The sequence below is a fragment of the Acinonyx jubatus genome, chromosome B4 (assembly GCF_027475565.1).
Source record: "Acinonyx jubatus isolate Ajub_Pintada_27869175 chromosome B4, VMU_Ajub_asm_v1.0, whole genome shotgun sequence".
In the NCBI taxonomy this organism is placed as follows: Eukaryota; Metazoa; Chordata; class Mammalia; order Carnivora; family Felidae; genus Acinonyx; species Acinonyx jubatus.
Genome location: NC_069387.1, coordinates 129,590,525 through 129,606,946, shown reverse-complemented (window position 1 = coordinate 129,606,946; position 16,422 = coordinate 129,590,525).

The window sequence follows — 16,422 nt, the reverse complement described above, 5'->3', positions numbered from 1 at the left end:
GAACCATCGCTCCCTCCCAGGAGATGACGGGCAGGAAAGCCCTGTGTGGATGTCAGCTAACCCTTTGCAGCTCGGGGAAGAGCCGGCATCTACACAGCGCACACACGCACACACCCCAGGCTGGGCTGGTGACTTCGGCCTCGGGACCCTGGTGGGAAGGGCTCTAGGGGGCAGCTGGGAAACCTGGTCTTAGTCCGACTCAGTCTCTGTCTCACTGTGGGTGGGACCTTGGGTAAGTTCCTTCCTTTCTCCGGGCTTCAGTTAGCCTGAGCTCTACAGCGAGCCACCCCTCAAACCTAGACGGCGGTGCTTTATTCTTTCTCGAGGTTCTGCGGGTGGGCTGGGTGCTGCCTTGTCTGGTTTCTCTGGGCTCCCTCCAGCAGCAGGGCTCAGCTGGAGCGCCACCTAGGCGGCCAGGCCCAAGCGGGCTGTCCCCCCCCCCACGTCAGGTGGTTGGTCTGGCTGTTAGCTGGGGCCTCTCTTCCTCCAGATTCCTTCATGGCCTCTCAGGACAGCAACCTAAGACGGTGAAGGCAGGAGCTACCAGGTCTCTGGGGCCTAGCCTTGAACTTGGATAACATTTCTACCCCATTTCTATCGGCCAGTCGGGTCATGAGGCCAACCCAGAGCCGAAGGATGGGAAATCGGGCTCCAGCTTTCGGGAGCGCGGTGACGTCGCACGGCCAAGGGTGGGACTGTGGCCGTACTTGGTAGTCTATCACAGAACCTTTACGGAGTATAAGGAGGCAGAGGGACCCTCCCTGTTCCCAGGAATCTTCTGGGTAAGGGTGCCCCCACCTCCGGAAACACAAGGAACCAGCAGGCAAGGTCACCTACTGCGAAGTGCGATGAGCTCCTTCGTGAACGATCGCCTCCCACCAGCGCTGGCAACATGGGTGCCATTTGGGTAAAACGCTGTGCACCCCACGTGCTCGAACAGCTTAACAAGCCAACCCGGGATCCAAGCCCCTCAACAAATCACTGGTCCTAATGCCTCCCGTTAACATGACACCCTTCACATTCCTTCGTCCGCTGAATCCTTAACCAAATATCAAGAGGCGGGGAGGTAAGGCTTGTGGTCTCACTTTACACGTGAGGAAATGGAGGCCGAGGAACTAAGGCGCTGGCCTGAACCCAGGTGAGGACCGTCAGAGGCCACGAGGCCTGCGTCCCTTTCGCTTCCCCTCTCCCCGGCAGGCACTGAGTGAGGGGGACGGGCTGCCCCACCCAGATTTCCCAGAGTGCACTTGTGGCCTTTGGGGGCCTGGGGTGGGCGGGGGGGGCCTACGGGGGACCACTCAGCAAGACAAAAGGGCAGCTTCCCAGTTGCCCGACGACGCTCTCAGAGGGCCCCTTGGTGCCCTTCTGCCAGGCGGGAGCACCCCGGGGTCCTCACCTCCCACCCAGCTCATCAGAGATGTCCCTCTGTTCTCCCCTGCAGGCTCCTGGGTGGGCCTCACCAATCTCATCCTCTCCTGCCGACCTCACTCCCAGTATGCTTTGGTGCCTGGGTAACCAGCAGTCCCTAAGGAGGACCTCAGACTCAGGCACTCTGAGCCCCCAGAACATATCTTAGAGGTTAACATAAGGGCACGATCTAGAGGACACAGGGTTGGAAAAGCAAGGCCTGTCTGGGGTGTCAAAGAGGAGTGCCGTGCCCGCGGGCAGGGGGCAGGGCCACCGAGCTGCAGGGAGGCTCCCAGGCCACTCGGGCTGGGCTGCTTGCAAACCCCTGCTTGCTCGGCTTGGTGCTGACTCACCTTCCCTCTCCCACCTGCTCCCCTCTCACAGCCCTCCCACCTGCCCTCCCTCCTGCTGCTGGCAGGCAGCTCCTCTGATCTGTCTCACTTCACTCGGGGCTCCTCCGGGAGCAGCACTGAAATGGGGGGGTCGCTGTCTCTGGGGTGGAGGAACCTCAGGTATCATGAAGCCTGGAGTCACAGAAACGGGCTGGCTGAAGGGGGGGGGCCGCTAAGCCCCTCCTCGCTGCACCCCCATCTTCCAGGCCTTCACCTCCCCTGCCCTGCCCTCCCCCTTCAGTCACAGCAGGGGCAGTGGTGGGCGGCTGGGAGGGAAGGAATGGAGAAAGGGATAGCAGGTGGGAGAAAGAGAGGAAGAGAAGGGGGGGGCAGGGCGCGAGAGAGGGTGTGGTCTGATGGAGCTGAAAAACACCCCCTCATCTTGCCTCAAATCCCACCTTTCAGGCATAATTCCTGTAAATCCATTTTTGCTTCTTCCCGCCAGCTTCTGAAAAACTTACTCCTTGTGAACTCAACTCAGCTGTCTCACCTGGTCAAAGCCCCTCCTTATCTTTGCTGGCCCTTCGTTAGGTCACCGGCCGCGGGCGCGATCTGGGGCCCCTTCTTCCTGGATCAGGCTTTTCTCACCGTAGTTTGTCATGGGTAGTGCCTTTTCTCGGTATCGATGGAGTGGACGTATTTCCAATTTTGAATTTTTTTTTTTTAACGTTTATTTATTTTTGAGACAGAGACAGAGCATGAACGGGGGAGGGTCAGAGAGAGGGAGACACAGAATCCGAAACAGGCTCCAGGCTCCGAGCTGTCAGCACAGAGCCCGACGCGGGGCTCGAACTCACGGACTGTGTGACCTGAGCCGAAGTCGGCCGCTCAACCGACTGAGCCACCCAGACGCCCCGACGTATTTCCGATTTTGAACGACTGCATACTGTTCACAGAATCTTAGAGCTAAGCGGAACAGCCCCTCGCCTATAGGTGGGGAAACTGAGGCCTAGAGGGGAGTAGCCCTGAACCCCGCTGTCCTGGATCCCGGCCCAGGGCCCTTGCGACGACGACACACAGAACCGGCTACACAGCTGCGGGGTCCCCTGCACCGTGAAAATACGTGTCCCTTGTTCAAAAGTTGGGGAAACCGCCACTAAGGGCACACCCAAAACGTAAAGCTTTTTCCTGTCTTTAGATTACTTGCCTTCTCTGCTCACGTGCCTGCCACGGTGTCTCTTCGGACTTCACTTACGAAGCACAAGTTCAAGGAGAAAATTAAGACTTTTAAGACAGAGACTACGGGGATTAAACCGAGCTCAGGTCCCTCCCGTGAAGCCAGCCTTCAGATGAGCTCTGCTGAGCGAACCCGCCCCTGCGGGATCACCGTGAACGCCAGCTTTTCTCCACGAAAAAAGCTCCGACCAACACCTTTGTACAGCTTTTTGTTATGTTGTTGTTTCTTGTTTGCCTTCATGTGGTTGTTTGCTCAGGCTGAGTATTAACAGAATTCTGGGCTACGTTGGCCAGATTGTGTCAAAGTGCAACCCCAGCGTCTCAATCTTTCCACGAGGACAGTACAAACCTGAGTTCTTTTTTTTTTTTTTTAATTTTTTTTTTCAACGTTTATTTATTTTTGGGACAGAGAGAGACAGAGCATGAACGGGGGAGGGGCAGAGAGAGAGGGAGACACAGAATCGGAAACAGGCTCCAGGCTCTGAGCCATCAGCCCAGAGCCTGACGCGGGGCTCGAACTCACGGACCGCGAGATCGTGACCTGGCTGAAGTCGGACGCTTAACCGACTGCACCACCCAGGCGCCCCAAACCTGAGTTCTAAGTAAGGATGGCGAAGAGGAGAAGGTTTAAAGCCAAGCTCCCCTTCCACAGCTTCTCTGGGGGCCATGTGTTGAGACGGGGCGGTCAGGGGAGGGCACAGAAGTGGCCCCGGGGCGGGAGCTGAGAGCAGAGAGTGGCACCCTTGTGTGTATTTGCCCAGAAGAGAGGCTGTGGGTGTGAGAGCCAGAGGGCCTCAGGCTTGAATTCTCCCCTCTACCACCTACCAGCTATGGGACTTTGGGTCAGTTATGTCTCCGGACCTGTGTCCTCATCTGTGAAAAAGCACCATTCATACCTCTCTCACATGCTCGTGTGGACCAAATGAGATCTCACGTGGGACCAGGCACGGCATGATGTTGGGCACATTAGGGGGCCCGAGGGAATGTGAGTTGCCTTCCAGAAAACATTTTGATGGGCTTGCTTTAGGAGACACAGACAGTTTGAAAACTGACCTCTGAGCTTCCTGGCAGCCATGCAAAAAGGGAAACCAGATAGATCACTTAGCTCTCAGTACATGAGGCGTGGGAGGCTAGAGCAAGAACTGGGGTTCTGACTTCCTGTGTGATCCTGGGTGCTCTCTTCCCTTCGCTGGACCTCATTTTCTCCATCTTTGAAGTTAGGGGGTTGGACCTAATGACCTCCAGGATCCACTTCTAACTCCATCCACTGACTGACTCACGTCTGATATGAAAGTCCCTACACCAGCCGCAGCGGGAACTCCCCAAGCAGAGGCATTTGCCTGCACCCTGACTGTCAGCTCAAACATCAGCATCACTCTTACAGATTCCCAAGGGCTTCTGTGTCATTCATTCATTCATTCATTCATTCAACAAATACTTGTTGAGCACCTACTAGGAGCAAGTAAGGCCCCTGGTCTAGGGGCAGGGGTTCAGCACTGAGCCAAACAAGCACAGATGTAGCTGGGGCCTGGGCCCCCAGACCCCCAGACCCCCAACCCTGGATTTTGGGGCTGGGCTGGCAGCCCTGAGGCCTCTGGCCTGGGTCCTGCTGCCTACTCCATGTGGCACCATGGGCAGTCGCTGCCCCTCCTCGCTTACGCTTAGGACAGTGAGCAGGATTCCCTGGTCTCCGCCTCTGTAACTGTCCACTGCGGTGACAGGTGCCAGAGCAGTGGGGCAGGTGGGCCGGAGCCCCCACCGGACAGAAGCCATTGCCAGCACTCACCGTGCCCACAGTGGGAGGGAGGCCAGGAGGGGACCCCTGGGTACCTCAGGGACGGGGTATAGACGGGCTCAGGGAGACATCACACAGAGGGGCAGGTGCAGAGCCCAATCCGGGACCGGGCTCCTGACCCCTGACCTGCCCCTAGGATCACCTGCACTGGAAGTGGCCACTTGGAATGAGGGCCCAGAGGCCAGCACGTGTCCCTCATGCTTCTGGAACCTTCCCTGCCAAGCAGAGCAGAGGCTCAGCTCACCGTCCTCCCTTTTCAGCGCCAGGACTTTTTGAGGCCTGTCTGAGCCCCCCCTCTGGACTCCCCTCCTCCGGGGCCTCCCTGTCAACAGGGGCTCAGGGTGAGTCCACAGAGGTGACGGAGGGTTCCAGGGGCGGTGCCCATGCTGGGAGGGATGAAGGGGATATTACACACCGATATGAGAGAAGGTGACAGGGACAGAGCGGCTGCCACAGAGGTGGGGGAAGGCGAGAGAACACAAAGACACAAAGAGACCGAGAGACAGTGAGAGAGCCAGAGACGGGAAGGCGAGAGACAGTGGCAGAGACAGAGGCCCGCAGGACAGACAGGGAGAGAGAGCCGGCCAGAGGGAGGCAGAGGGAAACTTCATGGAAGAGAAGAGCTACCCGGAGTGGAGTCCGAGGAGGAGGTGCAGAGGCGGAGAGAAGAGGTGGGTTGGGTTGGGGATGTGGATGTGGCCTCCCAGCCCTGTGTTCCAGGCCCTGTGGGGCAGCCCCACCCTGTCCCACGCATCCCGCGGGGCCTCTGGTTACAGTGCGAGGTAAATCTCCCCAGTCCTTCACCGGACAACTGCAACAATGAAATGTCTGCACCTTATAGATTACAAAGCTTTTTTAAAAAAAAAAAAAATTTTTTTTTAATCTTTATTTTTGAGAGAAAGAGAGAGACAGTGCAAGCAGGGGGGAGGAACTGAGAGAGAGGGAGACACAGACTCAGAAGCAGGCTCCTGCAAGTCCCACAGACTCCCCTGCAGGCCGTGGGAGCCCTGGACGGTCTTGGAGCAGGGGAGTGAGTGATGGGGGAGGCACTCAGGAAGCCGCGCTCGGGCTGAGTGGGCTGGAGCGGGGAGTGGGCAGGGACGGAAGCTGGCTGTCCAGGGCAGGCGGAGTGGCAGCCCCGAGGGGGTCCGGACTGAGATGGTGCCAGAGGAGCCTCGGCAGGGGGCGGTGGGGGTGACGGGGTGGGGGTGGGGGGAGTGGAAGGGGTGGGATGGCTCCCGTCTTCGCCATGACAGGTGAAGGGAGGGAGGACACGGGCAATTGAGCACGGCGAGCAGCAAAGGTGGAAACCTACCGCGAGGATGGACAAGGCTATTTAGGGCCCAGACCCTGCAGGGAAGGGGTGGGTGAGGAGGAGGCCACAAATGACCTCCCCGCCCCAGGGACAGCCAAGAACCCAGGCTGGGGAGGTAGGGGGGCGCGGTTGGGGGGGTGGTGGCTAGAAACCAGTCTTCGACTAAGGAATGCCTGGGGCTGACTTTGTTGCTTCAGGAAGGAGGCAGCAGAAAGGGCAGGGTTCTGGAGCCCACAGCCTCCCTGAGCGTCGCAGTCACGTCCTTCCCTTTCTGAGTCGTCCTGTGGGATCTGTCTTCCCTCTCGGGGCTTTACCGGTAAGAACGACACAGTAACAGCGGCTCTTTCATGGGGACGAGGACATACAGACAGACTAGAGTGGCACAGTGTCAGGCAGGTTCTGGGCTAAGCAAATGAGCATTCCCTCTCTGCCCTCGGGGATGGGTAGGCCTCGGTTGAAGACCTGGAGAATGGGTTTGCTGGAGGCAGGGCAGGGAAGGCAGGCTCCAAACGCTCCCTCAGTCGTCCCGGCCCCCTCCCCGCCCCCAGCCGTCTGTCAGTCTCCCTGCGACACGTCTCAGAGTACCAGAGCTGGCCAGGCCCGCTGGGACCGGGCCTCATCTCCTTGAATTACAGATAGGGACACAGGGGCCCAGAAGGGGAAAGGACGTGACCGCGGTTGTGTGGTAACTTGGATAGAGGCAGGAACACCCCAGGCCTGACCCTTCTTGGCCTCAGGCCCGTCTGTGGAAAGGGGATGATGGTGGCTTCCCGCCGGGATGGGGCCTGGGCTCCCAGAACTAACGTGTGCAAAGGGCCCCCCACGTAGTAGGTGCTCAGGAAAGGGCTGAGCCTTCTGCTTATCGCGGTCATGCTCACGCACACAGCTGTGGTTAGGAGCGCAGTCTCCGGCGCCACCCAGACCCAGGCCGAATTCCCGGCTCTGCCACTGCTGCTGTGTGACCTTGGGTGAGTGGCTTGGTGTCTCTGAGCCTGGGCCTGTTCTGTGAAGTAGGGAAAGCCCCAGCTCCTACTGCCCAGGGCTGCTGGGAGTGTGGAGGGAGGTAATGACTGTGGCATCAGGCTGCCGGCCCCCTCGGCAGCTGTCGTCCTCAACCGCTTGCCAGCCTGTGCCCCTCGCCCCACACCCTGCCATCCGTGCCCACACCCTGCCCCTCCTGCCAAGCTGTGGCCTTGGCCTCTCCTGCCTCCTGGTGACGGCCTGGGCACCCAGGGCCCTTCACCGAGCCGAGGCTGCCTGTTCCTCCGGGCTCAGTTCCAATTCCAGTGGAGGGTCTCAGTTCCACTTGGACACCGTGTCTCCCATAGAGCCCAGGACCATCACGCTGGTCAGGGGCCCCGCAGTCTCCATTGCATTATTCAAACGAGGCCCCCCGCATGTTTCCACAGCCCCATCAGAAGTCCTCCTGGGGGCAGAAGGAAGGAGACAGGACTGCGAGGTTAGGAGTGCCACCCTGCACCTTATTCATTCAGCCCACAGAACCTTCTCCCCAGGGCGAGGCGCCATTTTCTAACCTCAGTGTCCCCGCACCTGTAGTTCCCCTGCCTGGGACGCCCTTCTCCTTTAGCTCCAGCTGGGACTGGAAAGCGGGCGGCCTAGGTCCGCGCCCTGAACCACTCCAGGGTCCCTCTGGAAGAACATGCATGCGGAGGGACGGCATGGGCTGAGCAGAGCCTTAGGGAAGAGAGGTCGGCTCTCATGGGGCAGAACATTTTTGGTCTCTGGAGACACCGGGGGACTTGCCTCTTTCCCCCGTTTTCCGGATAAGACACAGGCACAGAGAGAAGTGGCAAGGTTATACATTCGTGAGTACAAGAGCCTGGAATGAGAGCCCGGGGGGGGGGGGGGGTCTGTCTCCAGAGCCCATACTCTGCGCCCTTTAAGCCTCACATCTGGTGAGTGGGCAGGGAGAGGGGTGGAGATGAGGAGGAGGTGGAAGGTGGGGGAGGCTGCCTCCCATTCCTTAATCCTGGGGGGGTCAGTCAGCTCCGCTCCATTGAAGGTAAAGGCTGAGGCTCAAACAACATTCCCAGGCCCCACCTCGACCCCCACCTGGGCTCCAGGCTCCCGGCTGCTCAGCTCCTCGGCAGAAAAAGGAGTCTCAACAGTTCCATCAGAGTCCCAGAATCCTGCCTCATCGGCCAGGCTTGAGTCACCTGCAGCCCTGAGCCCACCACGGCCGTCAGGGGCATGGGCACCTGACTGGCCAGGCCTGAGTTGTGGACAGGAAGAGGCGCTTGTCTTAATGGGGGAAAGATAGCCTCAGCGGGGCGGGGAGGCTGGGGAGGCTGAGAAGAAAGCCGGAGGGAGGAAGGAAGCCGAGCACCAGGGATGGGAGAGGGAGGAGGGCCAGGAAAAGATCCGTCCCCTTCAACCTCAGCCAACTTCTACTCAGGCACAGCACAGAAGCCGGATGTCAGGAGACAGACGCTGCTGGGCTGTGTGACCTCAGGTTAAGCCACACCATGTCCCCGAGGCTCAGCTTTCTCATCTGTAAGATGGGGGCAATAGTGGCACCGAACCCTTGCGCTGTTACGGGAGAGTTAAGGGGCTTAAGCCCTTAGTTAAGGGCAGTTGATATTTTTATCCTCGTCCTTCCAAGTTCACCTTTCAATCCCTGCGCGCCGGGTGACCCTGGCTCAGCGCCAGACAGGTGGCAAAACCCCTTTCTAGCCATCATCCGCGGGGGAGCCCCCAGGCCCTGGGAGGCACCGCAAACCCCGTCTCCCAAGGCGACAGAAAAGGCCGGGCTGCTGGACCGCCTGCCCGAGGCCCCCAGCTGGTCACAACCCGAGTCCCTTCCATCACGGCAGCTGTCGGTGGAATTGGATAAAGATGGGGAGGGAACAGCTCTTTGCCTGTTTCCCCTCCAGCCGCAGAAGACACCAGAACGATCGCTCCCCAGGGAAGTCCGCGCCAGAGAAGGTGTTAAGAGTAATTCTCACCTCGCCCCCCCGCGGGGCCTGTATTTTTTTTTTTCCCCCCCAACCCCGGGGGCCCTGCGCGGTTCGCGGGGTCCCTGTCCCACACCGCCGCCCCGTGGCGGCCTCGGGGACTGCAGGCGGCGGGCGCCCAGCCGACGTGGCCCCGGGCGGAGCACCGGCACCCCCTCCCCGCCGGGCGCGGGGCCGCTGGGTCTCCGAGGCTTGAGTCCCGCTCTCCGCCTTCTCTGCGCCACCAAACCTCCCCGCAGCCGTCCTGCCGCCCTGCCACCAACACCCAGCGGGCGCCTGCACGAGGTCTCGGGCGCTCCTCCACCGCCGCGGGGCAGGGCTCGTCCGCCGGTTCCACCCGGGCGCGCACATCCAAGCTCCGGAGGTGAAGGCAACTTCCAAGGTCTCGGAGCGGCACGGGGCGCGGAGGGGACGCAGTCAGGATCTGAGCCCAGGTGTGACTTTGTCCCCGTATTTTGTGTGGGGTACCAGAGTTTGCAAAGGGCTTTCCAGAGAGACACTCTCCAGCCCAGCGTCGCCCCCACTGTGCCCCACCCCCCACACCCCCGCCGCCCGGCCGTCCGGATCAGACTCGCGGGCTGTGCTTTCCAGAACCGCAGCCCGGACCCCGCAAAGACCACTGGACGCGTGGCTCATCGGAGTTGAGATGGCTGTAAATGTAAAACACACGCCTGATTTCAAGGACTTAGTGTGTTTAAAAAAAAAATTTTTTTTTAAATAAATAAATTTTAAAAAGCATGCAAGGGGCCCAACTCTTGACTTCGACCCAGGTGCTCGCTGAGACCGAAACCTGCCAAGATTCTCTCTCTCCGGCCCCCTCTCCACCACCTCCCCCCACCCCTCTCCACCACCTCCCCCCACGTCTGCCCCTCTTCCTGCTTAAGCTCTTTCTCTCTCTTAAAGGAAATCTTAAATAAATAAATAAATAAATACTCCAAAACATGTGTCTTGGAAAGGGTCTCATTCTTCTCGAAAAAAAAAAGCGAAATATCTCCAGTAACTTTATTACCGATTACATGTTGAAAATGATATTTTGGATACCTCGGGTTAAATACAATACATAACTAAAGTATTTTAATGTATGTATTAAGTATATTTATTAACTGTATTTTGCTCTTAGGGGCACCTAGGTGTCTCGGTTAAGCTTCCGACTTCCGCTCAGGTCATGACCGTGGGGCTTGATCTCACGAAGCGTGAGATCGTGACCTGAGCCGAAACCAAGAGTGAGATCATGACCTGAGCCGAAACCAAGAGTCGGGTGCTCAACAGACTGAGCCAGCCAGGCGCCCTTCTTTCTACTTTTTTATGTAATAGGTAGAAAATTTAAAAGGACAAATGCAGGTGCTGTTTGAGGTCACATATTTCCACAAGATAGCTCTGGACTAGGTAGACAAAAAGTGCCCATTTCCGGCCCCCGCTCCCAGGTCTCTGGCAGCCCTGAATTGTAACAAATCTTTCAAGGGATGCGGCGGACCACCAAAGTCTGAGTTTAAGCTCCAGGAAGGCCTCTGGCGTGTTCACCGTTATATTTCTCAGACTCTTGTATGGGGCCTGGCACTAAGGGCTCGCTAAATATTTGCTGAATTCTCACCGAATCCTCCTAGTAAGTAAAGGAGATAAGACACTTTACCAAATAGTAATTATGGGGTTCTGTGCACCAGCCAGAAACCCAGCATTGACTTCTATGTACTAAGAGGAAAGATGGCCCATATGTATTGCTAAAGAACATTATCTATGGAATCTCATCAAACAAGCTATTTTTTTAAGTTTATATATTTATTTTGAGAGAGGAAGAGCGTGAGCAGGGGAGGGACAGAGAAAGAGGGAGGGAGAGAATCCCAACCAGGGTCCCCTCTGTCAGCACACAGCCCAATGACGTGGGGCTCGATCCCACGAACCGTCGTGAGATCATGGCCTGTGCCAAAATCAAGAGTCAGCCACTCAACCCACTGAGCCACCCACAGGCGTCCCCAAAATATTTTTATATAAAGGAGAGATGACCTGATCTCTTCCACAAAGTGCAAAGAAAATGAGATACAGTAGGAACCTACAGATGGAGACTTAATTGACCAATTACACCCTGACAGGTTTTGTTAAGATTCCTGACTTAAACAAATGGAAAAAAAATGACATTTGATAATGTTAGGAAATTGTCATTATAGGATGGTAATGGGGTTTGGATTTTTTTTTTTTAAGTTCTTGTAGAGATACATCTTCAGGGGCTCCTGGGTGGCTCAGTCGGTTAAGCGTCCGACTTCCAGCTCAGGTCATGATCTCGCCGTTGGTGGGTTCGAGCCCCACATTGGGCTCCGTGCTTGGGATTCCCTCTCTCCTTCTCTCTCTGGCCCTCTCCTGCTCACATTCTCTCTCTCTCTCTCAAAATAAATAAATAAACTTAAAAAAATTTTTTAAAAAGAGAGATACATCTTCAAATGTTTAGGGATTGATTTATATGTATGTGGGATTTGCCTCAAAATAATATGGGATGGGAGAGCTAAAATCGTTTGATTTGGTATATGTCTAAGCAGGTCGGTGGGTACAAGGAGGTTCACTTCATGTGACTGTGTACTTCTGTAGTTGTTGAAAAGTTTCTATAATATAAATACTTATAAACTAAGAAATCGGGTCACCTCTCACTAAGCCAACTAGTAGTAGTTTGTTTGGAGGCAAATAAATTGTCCTTCTTTGGAAAAAGATCAAAATCAAAAGACTTTTCACTATATTAATAACAGACAAATGAGGCTTCAAGGCAAAAGCATAATTATAATGTTTATTTATTTTGAGGCAGAGAGAGAGAGAGGGCTCATGCATGAGGGAGGGAGGGAGGGGCAGAGAGAGAGGAAGAGAAAGAATCCCAAGCAGGCTCTGTGTTCTCTGTGCTGAGAGTACCGAGCCTGACGCGGGGCTCGATCTCATGAACTGTGAGATCGTGACCTGAGCCGAAATCAAGAGTCAGATGCTTACCTGACCGAGCCACCCAGGCGCCCCAAGGCAAAGGCATTATTAGAAACAAAGAAGGAATATATAACTCCAAGAAGATCGAACAGTTCTAAACTCATACACCTGGCAACATAACCTCCAAACACATAAAGCAAAACAAGGAGAAATTGGCAAACCCACTATTCACAGTTAGTGATTTTATCTCAACACTTTCGATGACTGATCTATCAAAAAGAGAAAAGAATCACTAAGGATACAGAAGATATAAACAAGACAGCCAGCCAGTATCATTAGTAATCAGGGAAACATAAATTAAAGCCACAATGAGTTGGAATTTTACTCCCACTAGCTTGGCAAAAATTATAAAGTCAACCAGTTCCGCATTTGGCAAAGGCATGGCTCAGTGAGGACGCTCACCCACTTTGGGTAGGAGTCAAAACTGGTTCAATCTCCTTGGAAAATAGGTTAGCCTTGCAGAGGGGCAGAGAGAGAGAGAGAGAGAGAGAGAGGGAGGGAGAGAGAGAGAGAATCTCAAGCAGGCTCTGAGCTGTCAGTGCAGAGCCCTACACGGGCGCTCGAGCTCACGCACCCACGAGATCGCGCCCTGAGCCGAAATCAAGAGTCAGACACTTAACCGACTGAGCCACCCAGGCGCGCCTGGATTGTTCTTTAAATTGTTTACCTTTTGCGTGCGTGTCTTACCATAAAAACGCTACGCCTGTATATTTGCATATACCACATCTGTATGTAAGGGCACAAGAGGTTGGAAGGAGACCCCAGACTGTTCACAGTAACTTTGCCTATAGAGTGTTGGGGGGGGGGGGGGGAGGATGGGCAAGCAGAGAATTCATGCTTGCTTCAAATATTTCTGGATCGTTTGCATGTTTTTTCCAGAAAGCAATTGTGAAGACACAATTAAAGCAAACGAAGCAAAAGAAAACCCAAATAACGTTACCACGAGGTGGGAGAAAACGGGCACTGGGGCATTTTAGGAGGCTGACTGGTGGGTCGGGAAGGGCTCGCCGCTGTCTGGCGAGTCACGTGATTTCCTGAAGGCTCCGTTTCCTCCTCTGTAAAATGGGCCTCCTGCGGTCCCATGGGTCATGGGGTCTCTGAGGGACTGGATGCCATGGGATGGGTGTAGGGCTGGGCTCAGCCCTGGGCACAGGAAACGCTCCTAAGCGGGGGGGTGGGGGGTGGGGGTGGGGGGCAGGCGTGTTTGGGAGTCTAGCAGAGGGGATGGAGGGCAGGACTGGGAACGCACTTTCAGCTGGGAGGTGCGGAAGGCTTCTGAGGGAGGTGATGTGTGTGTGCCAGGCCCTGGGGACCCGGGAGAACGTGCACATGGGACACGAGAACGGTGTATCTGGCTGGAGGACGGGGGGGGGGGGGGGGGGGGGGGGAGTGAGGGAGTGAGGAGGAGGGGCTTATATAGGTCTGGGGATGGGGGCAGGGCTGGGGGATGAGGTGGGAGGGGAGAAGCTTTCCTTAGGCCCAGGCAGAAAGGAGCGTGAGGGCTAACGGAGGCTTCCGGGGGAACCAGAGAAATCATGCAAATATATGCAAAAGACCCTGCACGTGAGCCCGGCTGGTGGCTGGTGGGAAGAGGCCCCAGCTGGTGATTTTGTTCCCGAAGTGTGGCCCAGAGCCACCTGTGACAGAATCACCTGGGGAACGCATCCAGGTCCCCTGCCACCCCCAGACCTACCGCTTCCATCCCCCGGGGGGGGGGGGGGCTGCAGCCCAGGAGCCCACGTGTCTAAGGAGCTCCCCAGGTGATTATTTACTTTCGCATTCATTTATTGAGCAAGCACACGGTCATGCATTATAATTATAGCCCCTCGGAATATATGCGCCTCGTAATGCATGATGTAAACAAACAGAAAAGTGAGTCTCCTCATTCTCCGCCCCATTGCCCAGAGGCAAGCACCAGGACTGTTCCCCTGTGTCCTTCTGGAGGCTACTCTTCACACTCCCATTTGATCCCCTCCCTGAGCCCCCATTTCCTCATCTGTATCGGATGGCAGTGGCTCCCAGATCTCAGGGCAGCAATGCTGTGGGGTCAGGAGTATCGCGCAATGGAGCACATCAGACTCTTCAATGCGCGCTGGTTTCCTTCCCGAAGAAAAGGCTGTATCTGGAGCAGAGGTGATGAGAACAGGGAGATTTTTTCCAACATAAGCTGGCCAGGCTTGGGGCCAATGGTGTGAGTTCAGGGTGGGCAAAGACCCACCCACTCCCCTTGGCATTCAGGGCCCCCCAAGGTGGGAGGGGAGCCCAGTAACATCTCCACGTTCACTCTGGGTCTCTCTGAATCAGCCTTCACTTTCTTTTTCTTTTCTTTTCTTTCTTTTTTTTTTTTTTAACGTTTATTTATTTTTGAGAGAGAGTGAGAGACAGAGCACCAGCGGGAGAGGAGCAGACACACACACACACACACACACACACACAGAATTCGAAGCAGGCTCCAGGCTCTGAACTGTCAGCACAGAGCCCAACGCGGGGCCAAAGTCGGACGCTTCACCGACCGAGCCACCCGGGTGCCCCTAAGCAAATTTATTTTTAAAGGAAACTCTCTTGGGGTGCCTGGGTGGCTCAGCAAAGCCTCGCTACTTTAGTCCAGCACATAATTCAGCCGGCGCCTGCACCTCTCCAAGGCAGGGCGCTCACCAACCCTCAGGGCCACCTGTTCGAGTGACAGGACGCCCCAGAAGCATTCCTGGTTTCCCTATTCTAAGTGACCCCGTTCAAGGCACTTCTAGGGGTCGCAGGCTCAGGCCCGAAGGTTTACGGACAGTCAGGGCTCGTCTTCTCTCAGTGAGCTGCCCCTGGCACCGAGGAGTGCCCCAGCCACCACCCCCCCCCCCCCCCCCCCGCGTGACCCCGACCGGGAGGCACCGCGGCGTCCCGGATGCAGCACCCGCAGCGGCCACACGGGGGCAGCAGGTGAGCGCCCTCCACGCCGCCCTCCGCCTGAGTTCTAGCCCGGGGCCTGTGCCTGGACTCTTCAGAGAGCAAAAGCCTCAGGGAGAGGACTTGGGCCTGGGTCTGGCTGTTACTACCTGCTCTAGGCAGGTCACCTCATCCGGGGAGCCTCAGTTTCCCCATCTATCAAATGGACTAGGCTGCCTCCAGGGGACTTTTTTTGACCCCGGCAATCCCTGAGTGAACGTTAGTAACAAACGGAGAGGGGCTCTGTGCCTTGGTGTCCGGGCTCAGACGGTGGGGTCCGGGCTCAGACGGTGGGGTCCTGCCTCCAACTGACAGAAGCCTCTTATCCCCAGGTGGAGAAAAGCTGGGAGATGGAGGGAAGTCCCTTGAGGTCACACCTGACCCGAAGCCCAGCCCGGGGCCTGTGGGAATCCCCAGGTACAGATGAGGAACCCGAGCCCCCAAAGAGGAAGCGATGTGCCTGTGCTCTCACACTGAGGACAGGGCAGAGGTGTGCCTCTGTCTCTGACCAGTGCTCCCTGGACCTTTAAGGGACGTTTAAGTCCATTCTGCACACAGAGGGACGAGGGAGAGGCTCCAGAGGCCCCGTGGGAGGTCCTGGACTCAGGGGACAGTCCCCCTTCACAACCTCTGCAGTGTTGGCCCTGCCGCCCAGCACCTGCCTCCCACCTGGTCCCCTTCCAGCTGCCTCCTCATGGCCAGCCTAACACAAGCCCCTTCCATCCCCCGCAAGAGGGAGGACAAAGCTGGGGGCGTCTTTCAAAGCCCCGAGGCATGGCCCCTCTCACGCACACAGCACAGCAGCTACAGGAGGCAAACGAAGATACTAAGGCTCAGAGTAGCTCAGAGGCAGGCCAGGACTTGAACCTCCCTGTCTGCAGGCCTGTCTACACCATCCAGCTGTCATACCTCAGGGCAGGAAAGAAAAGGCAGAGGGGATATTTGCCGAGCCCCTAACCACGAGCCTGGCCCTGCCCTGGAGTGCTTGCCTTACTGGGTGCTCCGGTCCCCGTGGGACACAACACCAGCACCTGTCCCACTTACAGATGAGGATGGGGCCATGGCCACTACGAGTGAGCAGGCTGGAACCATATGACCCGGGTCAGCCTGGCTGACACCTGGCACTGAGCCTAGGGTCTGCCCTGTCTCCTGGGCAGGGGCCCAGCAGGCTGCTTCCCCATGTGGCCTCAGATGGGGCACAGTAGGGGAACAGGTTTCTAGAGTGGCCTGGGTGAGTCAGAACGTCTCCCCGTGCCTCAGTTTCCCCAGGCCTACCCACTCACAATGCAAAAAAGTACCGAAGAGAGCCTCCCAGCTGACCCGGGTAGCGTGTTCCAGACAGTGCCAGGGTTGGGGGAGAGCATCAAGGGCCAACCCTCCAGTACCCCCCCCCAGGTTATGGGGGGCGGGAGGGAAGGCCACAGAGAGGACAGCCAGGGCCACCAGCATCAAGGACCATGGGGAGGGGCG